This window comes from Prionailurus viverrinus, chromosome B4 (assembly GCF_022837055.1).
Source record: "Prionailurus viverrinus isolate Anna chromosome B4, UM_Priviv_1.0, whole genome shotgun sequence".
Taxonomy (NCBI): domain Eukaryota; kingdom Metazoa; phylum Chordata; class Mammalia; order Carnivora; family Felidae; genus Prionailurus; species Prionailurus viverrinus.
Genome location: NC_062567.1, coordinates 102,978,672 through 102,997,634, shown reverse-complemented (window position 1 = coordinate 102,997,634; position 18,963 = coordinate 102,978,672). Strand labels below are relative to the sequence as shown.

The window sequence follows — 18,963 nt, the reverse complement described above, 5'->3', positions numbered from 1 at the left end:
ACATCAGTGACATCAAACATTTAATAACACTCTTCATGAATCCCAAATTTCCCACACCGATGACAACTTTCTAAAAATAAAACGACTTCAATAATGTACTTCCTTATTTCAAGAGAAAGACGGAAGATTACAAGAGGAAGACCAAAGGGCATTCTTGCTAATGAGAATTTTCTGGCAAAGTCTTTCAACCTGAGTGAGAATTTAGTGACCTCAAACAATCTAAGTCCTGAAGAGGCAATGGAAAGGGGGAGGGATGGACAGTATATCCCAATTTTAATGATTCCTTGGTAATGCGATATCTTACTGCTCACATTGACACTGTATATAATTATACATTAATGACAACCAGAATGGTGCTTGGAAACTTAAGGATATGACAAATATTTAGTTTAAAAAACAACCCACAGGGGCCCCTGGGTGGCTCAGTCGGTTAAGCATCTTATCTTCAACTCAGGTCATGAGTTTGAGCTCTGTGTCAGGGTCTGTGCTGACAGCTCAGAGCCTGGAGCCTGCTTAGGATTCTGTGTCTCCCTCTTTCTCTGCCCATCCCCCACTCACTCTCTCTCTCTTTCTCTCAAAAATAAATAAACATTAAAAAAAATTGTGAACAACCCACAAAAAGGCAACAATAGCACAAATATAAATGGGACTACATCAAACCAAAACACACACACACAACAACAACAACAACAACAACAACAACAACAAAAACCCAAAAAACCACTTCTGTAGAGCAAAGGAAACCATCAACACAACAAAAAGGCAATCTAAATATTTTCAAATCATGTCTGATAAGGGGTTAATATCCAAAACATACAAATAACTCATACAACTCAAAAGAAAAAAAAATTAATCTGATTAAAAGTTGACATAGGATCGAAATGGACATTTTTCCAGGGAAGACAAAGAGATAGTCAACAGATACATGAAAAGGTACTTAACATTCACTGATCACCAGGGAAATTTAAACCAAAACTACAGTGTGATATCACCTCACACCTGTTAGAATGGCTATTCTCAAAATGACAAGAAATAGTAAGTGTTGGCAAGGATGTAGAGAAAGGAAAAAAAAAACACTTTTGCAGAGCTGGTAGGAATGTAAATTAGTGCAGCAACTATGGAAAACGGTATGGAGGTTCCTCAAAAATTGAAAATAGAACTACCATATGATCCAGAAATTCCACTTCAGGTATTTTTACAAAGAAAACAACATCACTATCTTAAAAAATATATATATCTGTTCCCCTACGTTTATTGCAGCATTATTTATAAGAGCCAAGACATGGAAACAACATAGATGTCAATAGACAGATGAAAAATAACACGCATGCTATATACATTCGATGGAGTATTATTTGCCCACAAAAAAAGAAGGAGGGGAGCCTGGGTGTTTAGTTGCTGAGTGTCTGACTCTTGATTTCAGCTCAGGTCATGATCTCTCCGTTCATGTGATCAAGCCCTGCATCAGGCTCTGAGCTGAGAGCAGTGAACCTGTTTGGGATTCTCTCTCTCTCCCTCTCTCTGCCCTTCCCCAGGTCACACTCACTCACTTGCTCTCTCTCTTTCTCCCAAAATAAATAAATAAGATTAAAAAGAAGAAGAAGAAGAAGAAGAAGAAGAAGAAGAAGAAGAAGAAGACGACGACGACAGAGGAGGAAATCTTGCCATTTGCAACAACCTGGATGGATACTGACTGAGGACATTATGCTAAGTGAAATAAGTCAGCTGGAGAAAGACAAACACTTAACCTTAAAAAACAAAAACCCCAAAGTCACAGAGAAAGAAAACAGATTGGTGGTTGCCAGAGACAGGGATGAAAGGCTTGTCAAAATGGATGAAGGGGTGAAGGTGGTCAAAGGTACAAACTTCTAGTTATAAGATAAATAAGTTCTGGAGATGTCATGTACATCATGATGTCTACAGTTAACAAAACTGTACTGCATATTTGAAAGGTGCTAAGAGAGCAGATCTTAAAAGTTGTTATCACAGGGGCGCCTGGGTGGCGCAGTCGGTTGAGCGTCCGGCTTCAGCCAGGTCACGGTCTCGCGGTCCGTGGGTTCGAGCCCCGCGTCGGGCTCTGGGCTGATGGCTCAGAGCCTGGAGCCTGTTTCCGATTCTGTGTCTCCCTCTCTCTCTGCCCCCCCGCCATTCATGCTCTGTCTCTCTCTGTCCCAAAAGTGAATAAATGTTGAAAAAAAAAAAATTTAAAAAAAAAGTTGTTATCACAAGAAAAAAATGTGTGTGTGGTAACAGATACTAACTTACTGTGGTGATCATGTGCATTATATACATACACCAAATCATATGTTGTACATCTAAAACTGATACAATGTTAAACGTCAATTATACCTCCATTTTAAAAAGTCCACGAAGAGCAATATATCTTACGCATGTACAACCTCTATTAAAACAGTCTCTGTGTATTATATGCAACTGCCATTGGATTCTCTTCCTCAGACTCTTTCTCGTTCACCCCACCTTCAATTGCTGGAAGCCACAGAACTGGTCATGGACCATCCGCTCCATCTCTGTTGTTAACCTAATGATCTTAGCAAAGGTCCGTAATTTAAAAAAAATATATTAATATATGCTAATGATTCCACCTTAACCTTCCTTCATCTCCACAGTCATTTATTCAATTGCCTGTTGGGCACATTCACTTGTGTGAATCAAAATGTGGATCCACTTGTGTGGATTCAAAATGCCCAACATAGAACTTTGTACCTTCCCAACACTAAATAGTTCCTCCTCCAATCACCACCACAGAAGGTGGTAAAACTATGTAACCAGTTTCTTCTTTCCAGCCTTTCTCCTTCCCTCCACATTCGATCCATTACCAAGTAGTCTGACACTTCAGAATACATGCCAAATCTGTCCATTTCTCACCATCCCTTCTGTCATCATTTGATGCTCAAATGCCCTCTCTTGAATTAGCACGATAGTCTCTTTGTAACTGGTGACCCAGCACTTTTTAACATAGATTACATTGTTCCCAACTTTTAAAATCATGAAAGGGATCTTCCTCTAAGACCTTGGAAATTATCACTTCCAAAAAAAGTTTCTAATTCATTGAGTTGTGTGTGCATGTGTGTGTGTGTGTGTGTGTGAGAGAGAGAGACAGAGACAGAGACAGAGACAGAGAATGAGAGAGAGACAGATGTATTACTTTTAAGTGTGAAAATTATTTTGAAAACTATTTTAAAGAAGGGGTACTTCTAGGTATAAAAGAAATGAGGAGGTTAGAAGTTAAAAATTCAAAACAAGGAAAATGAGAAACAGCAAACAGTTGGAAATTATGAGAATTTTAAGAGATGGTATTGTTAAATATCAGATCACAGTAATGATAAATTCACAGAATTAACTGCCTCAGTGTTTTAAAACATCTGTGGCAAACTTCAGTTCAAAAGTATTTGGGGTGCCTGGGTGGCTCAGTCAGTTAAGCATCTGACTCTTGATTTCAGCTCAAGTCATGACCTCACAGTTCATGAATTCCTGCCCCACACTGCACTATGAGAGCACAGTGCCTGCTTGGGATTCTCTTTCTCTCTCTCTCTCTCTCTCTCTCTCTCTCTCCCCCCTCCCTTCCCTGTTCATGCATGCTTGCTCGCTCTTGCTTTCTCTCTCTCTCTCTCAAAATAAAAAAAACTTAAAAAACAGTATTTCATATAATGATTTATGGAATTTTTAATGGTAAGGGGAGTAATATGTTCAGTCATCACCAATATTTCACTTTCAGGTCATTCTGGAAAAATAAAAAGGTTCAGACTCATTACCATCTAAAAATACCTTTCACAAACCCAGAAAAAGTCCCTTTTTATTGAGCTACAATTAGGAATTAAGACAGACAATGAGCCTCAGCATTTTGTTGTTGTTATTGTTATTCTTGGCTTAGTTTATCAAATCGATTCAACTCAGTTATTTGTAAGATAAGGTATGAGAGTTCTTATGAATTGCCACCACCGACTTGAAAGTTGAAACTACTAAAAATCCACACTCCGAAGATGAGAAGTCTAAGTCCAGGAAAGGGAACGTGATCTGAGTATAATCTTTGATGGTGGCATTGGGAAGTGACTGCAGTTCAATAGTGAAAACATAATGAATTCTTGAGCATACCATTAAGACTGCTGGCTGGGGCAGGCACTATCCTACTGCACACTGGATACATACCCGTGAGAAGACAGACATAGACCCTAAGCTTATAGAGTTTACAAGTTCTATTCTGTCTAGAAAAACACTTGAGGAGGAGAAGAATCACAGTGCCTTAAAGGAAAGCTTTCAAATCTAAAGAAGCATCAATATTAATTGTGAACTTCTAAAAATACCGATGCCCTTGTCTGACTAATAACTCCATAGGAGATCCTAATGCAGCCAAAGTTGAGAATTGTTACCTATTTGTACAAGTCTAAATCTTAGCACTGACACTGAAAATACTGTGGGATTCTGGCTTTCATTTCACAAAGTTTTAAGGCATATTTTTCTCATTCTAAGTGAATAAATCATAATGAAACATAAATAATGCTTTCTCCCAGGCTCTGGGACAAATTGGATTCTTAGTATAATAAATGAGTATCATGAAGGTCAGGTTACAAAGGAATTGAGATCTCTGTAATAAGTATAATTCAGAGCTGAAATATTCGAGTCTTGTTGCAATATACAGAAGACAAAAAAATTTTTTTTGCCCCGGGGGGTGGGGGTTGGGGGGGAACAGGCTCCTAAATGTGAATCACAAAAGGCAAATAATACAACATAAAAAAAATAGATTAAAAAATACAGACAGGAAATTCAGAGAAAATACAATTATTATAATAAACAATTAGAACTCATTTCCAATAAAAATGAAAAATAAAGTAAAAAGACCATATTTCAAAGAATCTAAGTGAAAAAAAAATTGGAAAAAAAGAATTGGCTATAAAAGTATAAAAGTCACTAAAATTGTGTTGAAACAAGAATCACTACAAATTGGGAAAATATAAATTAGTTTGGTAAGAAATTTGGAAGTATTAAGATAATTAATAATTTTTGTAATCTATTATTTGGTAACCTAATTTTTTTAATGTTTATTTTTTATTTTTGAGAGAGAGAGAGAGAGAGAGAGAGAGAGAGAGAGCTAGATAGAGTGGGAGCGGGGTAGGGGTCGGGAGAGAAGGAGACACAGAATCTGAAGCAGGATCCAGGCTCTGAGCTGTCAGCACAGAGCCCAATGCTGGTCTCAAACTCCTGAGCCATGAGATCATGACCTGAGCCAAAGTTGGAAACTTAACTGACTGAGCCGTTCGGGCACTAGTATTTGGTAACCTAGATTTAGTTACTCTCTAACAAAACCTCTTAGATCTAAATACAAAGGTTTCTAATGCAGCATTGATTATAAAAGCAAAAATAAGGAAATAGCTAAAAATTTCAAAAGTATGGAAATACATCATGGGATATCAACATGGCTCTGACTCTATAAGGCAACTAAAAGGAATAGACCAAGGGCGCCTGGGTGGCTCAGTTGGTTAAGCATCCACCTCTTGAGTTAGGCTCAGGTCATGATCTCATGGTTTGCTGGATCATAACCTGCACTGGGCTCCGCACTGGGTGCAGAGCCTGATTAATATTCTCTCTCTCCCTCTCCCACTTGCACATGTGCACTCATGTTCTTTCTCTCTCTCTCTCTCTCTCTCCCTCTCAAAACGAATAAACTACACATATCAACAACATATAGTATATAGACACATATATTTACATATGTATGCATATATACCAACATGAAAAATACTGTAGAGCAATTAAGTAAATGAACCAAATCATTAGATAGTAACATGACTCATGAAAACTCAGGTTGCAAAAAATGTATATTATAAAATTATATAGGCCATTCAGGAAAAAAAATCTCTTATTTTTCAGAAATGCATACAATATATATGTAGAGTCTTCCCCCGCCCCCCTCACGCATAGAAATAATTGAACCAAACATGAGATGATGCAATCTCTAGGGCAGGGCATGGAAGGAAGATGGATGGATGGATGAAAAGACAAAGATGGCTTCAAATTTGTGAGTAGTTGCCATTTATTCACGGCCCCCCAAAAAATGTAGCAGAAAAAAAAAGTTTTGATAATCTGATATATCTAAACTGACATTTCTTGGGTTAAAACAATTTTTTGAAACACAAATACAAACAAATAATATTAATAAATCTAAACTCTGGTTATGGACACATAAGTGTCTATGTGTTAGTTCATATACTTTGCATGTTGAGTATTTACTGCAGCTATTATTTTATAATAAGTTTCTCAACCTTAAAAAATACTTTTCTATATCCTAATTCAGTCTATCTACAATTATTTTGTAATCCTTACCTTAATTTTGATAGAACACTTCTTAATTACCCAAGAAAATTAGATAAAAATACAATGAATCCAAATTGAGATAGAAAATTATAAAACTATTACCTAAAAATGTTCTTTTAGATCTAGGATATAACAATTGGCACATCTTTGAATCCCCAGAGATCAATACAGAGCCTAACATTTGTAGGCATTCAAATAAATGATTCTTGAAAACACTGACCCTCAAACCAAAAGTCCGTTTTTTGTCATTATCTCACACATTTTAAATCCTGTTATGGTAAATCCTCTCTCCCAATCCCCCACACAAAGAATTAAATGAAATAATAATGCACAACTCCAAAGCCAACTCAGTTGTCATCATACAGAGAAACCTGGCCTTGCACCTTCATATCAAAACTTTTCTGCTTGACTCCATATCTCTCCATGGAAAATACACATAAAAGCAATGACATGTTCTGGAGAGCCATGTTCCTGAGTACAACTTCATGCCAAAAGTAGAATTGGAAATGGGAAAATGATTACATCCCTAAGAAGAATCATTATCAGATACATTCTATGTCAATTACTGAATGGACAGGATTCCTTCATGTCTTACTTTTATTTTTTAAATGTTTGCTTATTTTTGAGAGAGACAGAGAGAGAGAGAGAGCAGGAGAGGGGCAGAGAGAGAGGGAGAGAGAGAGGGAGGGAGGGAGGGAGGGAGGGAGAGAGAGAGAGAGAGAGAGAGAGAGAATCCCAAACAGGCTCTATGCTGTCAGTACACAATCTGATGCTGGGCTTAAACTCATGAGTTTTGAGATCATGACCTGAGCCCAAACCGAGAGTGGGAGGGACGCTTAACTGTGTGAGCCACCCTTCATGTTTTAAATCACTATTCATTTATAAAATTAAGTAAGTCAGCTTTTTTTTTAAGTTAACCTCTTAAAAAGTTCTTTAACATTAAAAGGGAAATCAGCATAAGTCTCCATTTTATTAAAAAAATAGATATATATTTCTAATTTCAAAATTTTAGAGGGATTTTTGTGAACTGTCAGATATAGAAAATTGTAGAATGAAAATCAAATAAGGATATCAAGTTCATGGTTGACATTTTTATCTCTAGTCTTTGGAAACACTAATAGAATAAAAGCTATAATGAGCAAATAATGTGAAACTTATCATAAAACATCAAAATCTTTCTCACACATCACCTGAAATATGAAGGCAAAGCTGATCAGAAGAACCTGTCGTATTAACTAGTGGTGATGCCTTTATACAAGCTCTGTAGTGCGTTATTTTCTTCTATGAGAGTCTTTGCCTAAAGAAATAGCACAAGAGAAGAGCAAAAATCAACTAGAACAGCTCCCCTCTCTACTATTCAAGGAAAACTGCCGTTCACAGTGGCAGCTTCAATATTGCCTTCTGATCTCAGATTCTGTGGGACATAAAGGAAACTGAAAAGGAATATTTTATACTCAATGAAAGAAAAATGTAAACATTCTGCCTTAGAGTATTAAAACCATCATGAGACTCATTTTTGGCAAACTAATGAAAACAAATTACTTAAGCATAAGGCTCATTTAATTCCAAATTAAGCCCTTGGCAATGATAGTAGAGTTGTAATAATAAAGCAGATAAAAATCAGTATCTGAAAGTTATAAGAATAACTGAGAGAAAAGGCTATCCAGACATAACAAAAATTTAGCATCCTTTACTTTGTATCCACTATTCATCATTGAAGTCATAAACTTTCCTTATATCAATAATATAGGATTTCTCCTAGCTTCCCTCCTTCTAAAATAGTTCTCATTGGAGACTCACCCCAAAACATGAATATAAAAGCATACTTTTCTGAAAATGTGACAAGAAGGGATGCATGGTTAAAGGTATAATTAGAAATTGTTTCTAGAACATATTCATATGATTTATCAAATTTCTGCCATCACCAAGTTGTCAGGGTATGTGTTTCCCCTAAAAGAAAAAAAAATGGGCTTCCTTATTAAAAATTACCCTAGATACAAGACAAACTTTTTTTTTTCCTGTACCAACTAACAGACAAAATAAAAGAATTTTAAAGGTTAGCATTTTAAAAGATATGATGAGGTTCAACAGATGGGTATATCCAGTCTTTGTGGAGAAAGAATTTGAAGATTAAGGGCATAAAAAAATATGTTAGTGAGATATTCAGCACTTTAGATTATAAGGAGTTCTTTTGTTTATTCAAGCTAACTTTATACTAGAGCATAATACTTTCCACTGACTTCAAACATCCATCAAAAAGTATTTAGTTGTACCTATCCAGAAAAACATATAGTAGCTTAATATATCAGTTACAGATTGAAATCCACTGATGAAAACTTAGACATCTTTTAGACCAAATTATAATTTACCAAACAAGGTTGTCATCAGGGAGACTATGCTTATATAAAAATCTAAAGAGTATCAAAGCATATTTCATGTAATTTGATTTAATGAATGACAAGATACTTATCCAAAATTCAAGACCAAATATCATTGGGTTGATTTTGTAGTAAAAGGTCACCAAAGAAAATAGGGTTTTTTAAATTTTAATTATAATCACAACTATTAGCCTATTTTAAATTCCTCATAATCTTTATTCCTCCATATGACACTAGCTAACATTGGTTAAAAATGGGCATTTTAGAACATTTTTAAAATGTAACATGAAGAGAAGAAACCTAAGATGACCATCTATTCTTTCACTTAAACATAAATATCCATGAATCCATACTGATAAGTAAAAGATAAATAGATAGATAGATAGATAGATAAAGGAGAAAGACAAATCTCCCTTGCAGATGAATGTCAAATAATATTACACACACACACACACACACAGTCCACATCCAAGGAGAGAGAGCATAATCCTCACCCCATAAATACAGGTTGTGCATAGTGCCTTCTTCCAAAGAGAAAGGAGGGAATCGGGAGAGAATAACTTTGCAGTGGATAAACCTGAAAAACACTATCTCTGCCAGGTGATTAAGGTCACCCTTAATAGTGCTAAGTCATGTTGACAGCATGTACCCTTAATCCCTCGATGATATGTGATGAAAATGTCACTTTACTGGTGTTCTTCCTGTCTAAATCCATAAACCCAGTTGAATCATGAGAAAACCATCAGGCAAATTCCAGTGGAGAACGTTATACAAAATATCTGACTAGGAAGGAATCCTCAAAACTGTCAAGGTTATCAAAAACAAAGTCTGAGAAAAATCACAACCAGGAGAAGCCTAGGACTCATGACAAATAAATGTAATGTGCTATCCTAGATGGCATTCTGGAACAGAAAAAGGACATTAGGTAAAAATGAAGGAAATCTAAGTATGAACATTAGTTGATAATAATGTATCAGCACTGGTTAATTAATTGTAACATATATATTATACTTGCGTGTGATATCAGTAAATAGGTGGAACTGAGTGTGACCTACATGGGGACTTTGTTCTATCCAATTTTTCTGTAACCCTAAAACTGTTCTAAACAACAAAGACTATTTAAAGAATGGTTGTAACTAGAATAAAAGCCTTTAGAAACCAAATGAAATTAGATGGGCTTTGATAGATCAATATCTAAAAGTTGTGAATGAAGAAATATCAATTGAAAATGAACATCAGGGGTGTGCCCCAGTGGCTCGGTGGGTTAAGCGTCCAATTTTGACTCAGGGCATGATCTCCTCGTTGGTGAGTTCGAGCCCCATGTTGGGCTCTGTGCCAACAGCTCAGAGCCTGGAGCCTGCTTCAGATTCTGTGTCTCCCTCTCTCTTTCACCCTCCCCCACTCACACTCTGTCTCTGTCCTCTCTCTCTCAAAAATATTAAAAAAAAAAACAGCAAAAAGTAAAAAAAAAAAATGAACATTAAGTGCATATTAACATTTTAACTGCTTTCAAAGTTGATCTAATAAGACGGAACAACAGAAGGAACTAGAACTCAGGTTAAATGAGCACAGTAACTTACACGTATTGTATGAGAGATAACATTAATTTCAAATCCTGTTTGGTTTTTGTCGGACACTCTACATTAATTGTAGGATACTATAAATACCCAAATGAGAAACAAACATCAAGGGAAGGATGTTTCTAAGCCCATTACTATGGTGTGTTTGTTGGCATGGTGACCCATTCTTCCTCATTAAGCTAACATGGGGAAATCAAGCAGTTAGCAATTTCTTGCATACCCATGGCAGGCTCCTTCTAGAGCTAACTATTAGGAACTGAAGTACCCAAAGAGTTCAATTACTGGAACTGTAAGGGGTGTGCCACAGCCCCTAACCCATTACACTAAAAGCAAGCCCCTGAATGCCAGCCTTCAGAGTAATCTTGTTTAGCTTAAAATAAGAGGTTTAACACTTCCCACCAGGCAGTGCACTATGGTCAAATCGGGTTAGCCACGAAACAATCCAGCCTTTATGAAGAAAATATGTGAAGAAAATATCCTTTTGTCACCTAAGAAACAAAAAATACTTGAAACAAAAGAAGACACCTCTTTTTGACTATCAAACTACTTTTGGTTTTTATTAGATTCCTTTCCTTGCGCTTTAAGAATACACCTAATGGGGGGAATCAAAATAAAAGAGCGCAACATTAATTGAATTTGGGAAAGGAACTCCTTTCTATCCATCTTTCCTCAAGTGGGCAACTGCATTGCAAATGCATTTCCTGCGCCAATGGATTAAACTGTAACATTCTTTTAACTCTGTGTGGCTTTAGTGCGACAAACCAGCCATTATGAGATGTGTTCCAGTCTCATTAATGAGTTAAGCATGTGAGCCCAGCATTTTGGAAACCTAAAGAGACAAATTATAATGAGGCTTCACTCAGTGGGAAGGCCTAGACATAGCCTTCTTCTCTCAAAGATATCATAATAGCCAGCTATTTAATGAGTGTGGGACTTTCCTATGAAGATACAATAGACACCAATAAAAAAAGGAAGACTTCACGCAGACAAATAAAACAATATATACATCGTATGGGTAGGTATCTGTTAATAAACATCATTTCAATGCTTATTATTTTGAAATGGAAATATGCTCTCCCTCTATAATTATTTGTGTCTTCTGCTAAATATAGAGTAAATTCAATGTCAAAGTAGACACATGATTATTTTCTTTTACTCACAGATAAAAATGTAGCCCTTTATCTAAACATTTTTCATGTCGATTTTGTCCTTATTCTCAAAACACCACACTGATTTATGAAATAACACTTGTTTCTTTTATTGGGAAACTGAGGCAGAGTAATTGGTGTTTTGAAAGAAAATTGTTCACTTGAGAAAACATCCATCAATTTTGTAATTCTGTAACTGAATTTTGTAATTCAATATCTGGTAATTACAACTATTCAGAAATTCCCAGACAACACTGTGGCACGCATTCAGGCATTATAATTATTAGTCATTCAGAGCAGAATCAAACAGAACTGGAATCCTCACAAGATCAGCTGAGTAGCAAATTCTGGGTTTACTAAGCAAGCAAAGGGGTCATTACCTATTCTCCCCCCTTGCTTCTCCTAAAAGATAAAAGTGTAAATAAACAACCATGCCAAATTTTCATGTACATCAGAGCAGTAAAGGGAGTTACAGTTATTAGAATCTGTTACAGAAAAAAATAACTCCACATCCAAATCTTTGTTGAGTGGACTATTTGGTTAATTCCCTTTAATATAGGAAGAGATGTAAAAAGCAGCAAATTGGAGCTAATAGCAGTAACCTAGAGCCAGTGATTTGAAATTACTTTAATGTTTGTTTGTTTGTTTATTTTTACAGAGAGAGAGAGAGAGCCCCCACACACACACACACACTGGGGGTAAGGGCAGAGAGAGGGAGAGAGAGAGAGAGAGAGAGCCCCCACACACACTGGGGGTAGGGGCAGAGAGAGGGAGAGGGAGAGGGAGAGGGAGATGGAGAGGGAGAGGGAGAGGGAGAGGGAGAGGGAGAGGGAGAGGGAGGAGAGGGAGAGGGAGAGGAGGAGAGAGAGAGAATGAGAATCCCAAGTATGCTCTGCACTGACAGTGCTCAATCTCAGGAACCCAGGACTCAATCTCAGGAACCATGAGATCATGAGCTGAGCCGAAATCAAAATCAGTTTAACTGACTGAGCCACCCAGGTGAGTCTGAAAATACTTTAAAAACAAAAATTGAGTCTAGACAAGAGTGACATGGGAAACAAAAAGTATAATTTTAGTTTTCATGAAAAGAAGAGCCATCTTTCACACCTATACATCTTATTACTCTGAAAGTGAATTTCTTTTTTAAAAATAAAATAGTAACATAGATGGCAATATTTATTATAAATGGGACAATTTTTCTAAGAGCATCAATTAATGTTTGTATCACCAAATAAGCACTTTTAAATGCATACCTTTATTAGCTGGAATTAATCATCAAGAACAACCTTTAAATTATACCTACTTTAGGAATAATAAACTAGTTGCATGTTTCATGTTATGCAGACAGAGAAATGATTGATATAGCTGCCAAGTGGCCATAAGCCAGATGTTTGGGAACAAACAAAAATACTAAAGTTTTTCAGTTCAGAACTGTTCTGATAGCCTCTCCAAGAATCTCTTCCTGCCAGAAGCAACTTGGCAAAAGCAATTTTTGGAACCTACTGGAGGTGGCTACCAACCTAAACAGATGAAATCGTTGTGTAAATGTAACCTACCACATTTTTTTCTTTTCCTCTTTTATTATGAGTTTTGAAATTCAATTATATACTAACTTTTTAAAGATACATATGGGAATGGAGGTATTCAATAAGGTCATAGGCAACTTCAGAAGAAGATTCTGAAACAAGAAGGAATTTGAAAATTGTGAAATCCACAGCAGTATTTGTCCTCCACTTGAATTAAGACTTCAATACAACCCAAAAGTTTGATCTTGCTTCAAATTGGTTAGAAAAAGAATTCTGCATTTATTAAATCCCTATTTGGAGGGCCATTAAAACTCTCCCCATTAGTCTTCCTTTTTAAGCACATCCACCCTTTGTAGTTATCATTAAAGTACTGGTTTTCAAATCATTTCAGACCGGGTTAAAATCTGGTATTTTTTTTTCATTAAGATGTGTATCTTTGATTTTTAGCATTAACACACACACACACACACACACACACACACACACACACAGAGTTTTAAGTACGATTTACTGCAAAGATCTCTCATGATTCTTCAAAACATATCTGGATAATTCTTTCAGCCCGACATAGCTCCAATTAGCACTAATCATTGCCATGCCCTAATTATTTAAAATTAAATAAATTGAACTTACATGTGCAAACATTTTGCAAATCACCCTGCATCCCCTTCTCTTTTCAAGTTGACTCATAAGATTAGACAACTTGTTTTAATAGATTATTATCATTGGATTACGTCCAAAAAGGCATTCGTCTAATGGGAATTCTGTCTGCTTTAACAGTTGTGATTTAGTGTATGCTCTCTGACTAAACTGTCAATCATTTTCTTTGACTGGCTCCTGGCCCTGACATCCCTGCTGGGAGACAAGCAAGAAGTTTTTTCCAGGTACATGACTGGCATTCAGTAAGCTTGGACTAAGCAAAGGGGAAGTGGAGTGGATTGGTTAACATACCTGACTAGAAGGCTCTGGTTTCTTGCTCCCGACTTACTGCACCCTTGTTGAAATGCACTGGTAATCCTTGTCCCCTCGTGCTGTACCCTGTTCCCCACCTCAATTTAGCAGTGACCACCAGCAACACTCACAGTGCAGAAAACTCATGCAGCCCATACCGTGGGCAAGTCAAACATTAATCAAACCAAAAGATGAAATAGTTCAACACTGCAATATACATTTCAATAACACTAACAATTATAGGATGTGTTAGTCTTCATTTAGCCTCTGTAGCTCAGATATTCCCTTTTAAGTAACAACAGGACATTGCATTCTTGAGAAGGTTCCATAATAACTCTTAAACTAAACTCCAGAAATTTTACAGTGCGAATCATATTTCGTTATAAATCTACTTTTTTCTATTCTGCACTATATCTCCAATCAACACACATGTCTTGCTGTTTCAACAATCTAAACAAGTGCAGGTCACCCGAATGATACACTAAAGTGAGAACAAATTAAGGTCCATTGTCTTTTTCCATGAGAGACCAGATATTACAAGGAAAGAGAGAATCATGTATAATTGCCTAATGAATTCCAACACCTGTTAAGTCATTTTAAACCTCCCAGATGGGGTCCTGGCATCTAGTGAGGACAGCAGTGCCTAGAAAACATTCTATTCTGTCATTATATTCAACTATGGGGGAAGTCATGTAATAGCAGTAGTAACACTAATTAGGAATGTTTATTAAACATTTTACAGAATGTGTGTGTGTGTGTGTGTGTGTGTGTGTGTGTGTGTGTGTATTCTCAAGTAATTCTTTCTAAAACCCTATGATGTTTGCAAACTTTGTAAGTTAGGATTTTATAAAAGGACAGTGAGACAGAGAGATGTGAAGAATGTTGCTCAGAATCTCACAGCTAATGAGAAGGACCAGGACTCAAAGCTACCTTTTTGATTCTCAGTTCAAGGTTCCATTCCCCTAACCCACCCAAAACCACATAAGTACCCACTTTGTAACCACCACCTGTAGTTCTTCACCAACCAGCTTCCTCAACTTGATCTAACCCTCTCCAACCTTAAGGTGGCATCTACCATGAAAGACCATGAACTTCTAAAAGAAAAGCTCACAAAGCCACAGATGAGTAAGTGCTAAAGAGATCTAGATCAGAAATTTCTATTTGTAAAATCCCAGAACTTTGGAGAGCATCTCCTCAATGTTTATTCTGCAATGAGGAAACTGATGTCCTTAAAGCTTCAACATATTCCCTCAAAACACAGAGCTATTTTGTGGCATTCAGAAACACAAATTTCATCTTCCTCTGTGCTCATGGAATAGTATCTTACCCTTCTGTTTGTCCTTTTAATCACTACTCTTCATCAAATATCTACAATAATTCTCAATAACTGACAATGTAAAACAAGAATTAGATTCAATATCCTCGGCCTAGTATTCAAAGCTGTCCAAAATCTGGCCCATCTTTACTATCTACATTTCAAAATCCCCTAGTGATACTGATACCTTTATTGCTTGAAACCTCAAAATCCCCTCAGTGGTATTGGTCTCATTATGATTCTAGATATAAACCAAATTCATATCCATCAACCTAATGTCACATCCAACAACCAAATGTTCTTCCTCACCTCCAGCTTAAATTCCAGTTCTTCCACACGTCTTCTCTGATTCCTCCAGGCTACACCAATACCTGCCTTCTCAAAGTTGTCCAATCTTATACCATATGAAAGAAATCATATATTGTAAAGGTCAAGTCTGAAGTTGTTAAGGCCCAAAGTGACCCTAAGCATTAATAATCTTTAATAATGATCATACTCTTCAGAAATGAGTTTCACTGCTCTCCTGCACAAACACAAGCTCCTAGATGGCAGGAATTTATTTTGATCACGAAGTATATTATCCACAGCAACTGTACCAGCACCTGCCACAGAACAGGCACTCAGTACTAGATGGGGAAATGAGTACATGAATGACTGAGTAGATGACTGAATGAGCAAAAGAACGATAAACCAAGACAGTAGTCCAGAAGGAAGCTGGAGAGCAGTATATGAGGGTAGTTCTAGATAGATACACCAGAATCTTGATACAGTGATCACTAGTCCAATCTGATCTCTCTAGTCCATGTACCTATATAAGACAATACACAGAGAGGGTTCCTTTTCCTGGGACTTTTTGAAGTCTACATGGCTAGGTGATACCAGAAGCTCAGTTCTTTGACATACAGATTTGTGCTGGTGTCCATAATTTCTTCAACAGTTTTCTTTCTTTTTTTTTTTTTTTTCTTGGTGGGCACTTCACTGATTTGGGAGTTAAAACAATGGTAAAGCATTTAAAGCCCCTACGGCAAAAAAAAACCAAAAAACAAAAAAACAAAACTCTTCTATACTGGAAAAAAGTTTCATGTGTGTTTTAAATATACCTGCACTAAAGGGACGCCTGGGTGTCTCAGATGGTGAAGCGTCTGACTCTTTATTTCATCTCAGATCATGATTTTGCATTTCATGAGTTCAAGCCCCAAATCGGGTTCTGCACTGACAGCACAGAGTCTGCTTGAAATTCTCTCTCTACCTCTCTCTCTGCTCCTTCCCCACTCATGCATGCGTGCACTCTCTCTCTCTCTCTCAATAAAAAAACAGATAAATAAATAAACTAAATATACCTGCACTAGGAAGCCCAGTCAAGTTCCTAATCCTTAGGGCTATTTTTAACTAATAAAAAATAGGAGAAGAATACAGTGTCTTAAGGAAGAGAAGAAAAGAAAAGGATGAAGACACAAAGAGGAGGAAGGAAGAAAAGGAATCAGGAAGACAAGACTTGTAATGATTAGACTTGCAAGTTCTCCGTAACAAGAGGACAGTAATCAAATTATGTAATACCTCTGGGCATTCTCAGCCCTTACTGAAGACTCTTAAAATACTTCCTGAGGTGTTTAAGAGGTCATATGAGGCATTGGAAAGATTTCTAAACAATGCACCACTAGACAAATGTAAGAGATGAGGATATGAGAGATAGGATATACTTGAACCTACAATGTCAGTTCCTTCAAAAGGATGCTATTGTGGGATCTGAGAAACTTGTACATAATTGCATACTTCCAGTGAATGGAGAATGTGGTCCCAGAGAGGAAGCTATCTTTATCTCATTCCTAAATAACCCAGTTAAAAATACAGCCACTTCCTAGTTTAGTGTTGCAGTGAAGAAAAAAACATAATGATTGATGAATATACAAATGAATTAATATCCTTGCGATATTTCAAAATAGTATCTGAGTATTCACATTTACTCTAATTCCTCTAATGGACTCTTCTAGAAGAAATATCTAAACCTGCACTAGATGATCTTTATGGTTTTGGGGGGTGTTGTTTGTTTGTTTGTTTTGTTTTTTTAGAGGAAGAGCACATACACAGTTACATGTGCTAGCAGGGGAGGGGCAGAGAGAGGGAGAGAGAGAATCTTAAGCAGGCTCCATACTGAGCACAGAGTCCAAAGCAGGAACGTGGGGCTCGATCTCACAACTGTGAGATCATGATCCAAGCCAAAATCAAGAGTCTGAGGCTTAACTGAGCTACCCAGGTGCCCTTATGGTACATATTTTAAAATTAGCCCACTTGCAGAGAAAACTGCCATCTTAAAATAGGTAAAAAAATAAATGGCCCACACTACTTGAGCAATTACTATGTGCTAGGCACTCAGAGATTTCCATGTATTCACATTCATTTAATCTTCAAAAATCCTAGATTTGAGATGTATGGAGTTAAGTTTAAAGAGGTAATATCAGGATTCCCAGGCCATGTTGCTACTAAAGCAGCAGGCATATTTCCTCATGCAATCAGCTGCCTAATTAAGAAAGGAAAGAAAATACTATGAATGATCATAAAAAAAGAATGAAATAACTTTGAAAAGGGCCAAATGAAAGTCACACTGAAAAGGAATAATTAAACAATACTTAAATTAAACAATATTACAGAATATATTTTTTTAAAAATTTGAGATTTGAGATTTTGGCTTGATGAGTTTAAGGGAAAATGGAAAATATATGCAAAATCCACACTGACTTGCAGATTTTTTATCTTGGCTTTTATCATTCTGAACCAATAATTCTAATGATTATTCTGTGACTACCTGAACTGCTCCTCATTCAGAGAAAGCAAAACAGCTGATTTTAAAGAGCTACAACATAGTAAATAGTATAACATTGTCAAACTTTCTGCTCCTACCCAACTGAACTATGCCACAACCACCAATACACTGATCACCAAGATATAAAAAAAAAAAAAAAAAAAAAAAAAATCACTGCCAAAGCCAACACTACTTCATTATCTACTCAGGAGGTAAACACAGTAAGAAACATACCTTCGTTGTGTCCAGGACCCACAGGGGAAAAAAAAAGAAAAACAAAGAAAAAGAAACATACCATCATTCCAGCACCAACAACCCTGGCCAAAACAAATTTATTCTATAGTATTAATTAATTAATTAATTAATTAATTAATACTATAGAATAATAATTCTATAGTATTATTTACTTTTCAACTTTTTTCCAGTGACAGCCCTTCTTCATGATAAAAGTGCTCAGCTTTTTATGGAGAGTACTCAACAGGTACCTTTACTAGATTTAAGTCACTTGCAAAAAAAAAAAAAAAATCAAGGAAGATGAGGACAAAGCAAATTTCAAGAACCCTCATATCACAAGCTAAATTTCAACTGAACATATATTTTGACAGCTGCTGTGAACTTCTAGAGCTGGTTATTCTTGGAAACCACCTTCTGCTTACTTGGGCTTCCTTTAGGGGGAATTGTTACCAAAGTTTACTTTGTATGATTATTTTGAATGAATTCGGTATCCTGAGAATAGTCATGGTGTTAAATTTGAACTTGAATTTACTTTCAAAATTCTAGAGTAAATGATATCCGAGTAACACAAAGCAAGATTGGAGATATCTGCTTGATGAGTTCACTAATACTCTGATAAAATATAAAGCAGGGAAATACAGTAAAAATCTTGCACTCTTAGAGTCACCTCAGGAAATTGTACAACTCTAGGCTTCCTCAAC

The 18,963-nt window shown here is 36.4% G+C and overlaps 1 protein-coding gene across 2 annotated transcripts in view; it reads right to left on the bottom strand.

Moving 5' to 3' along the window:
- The window catches only part of TMTC2 (transmembrane O-mannosyltransferase targeting cadherins 2), a 416,958-nt gene that overhangs the window by 224,950 nt on the left and 173,045 nt on the right, over window positions 1-18,963 (bottom strand). The gene's annotated exons all lie outside the window — the stretch shown is intronic.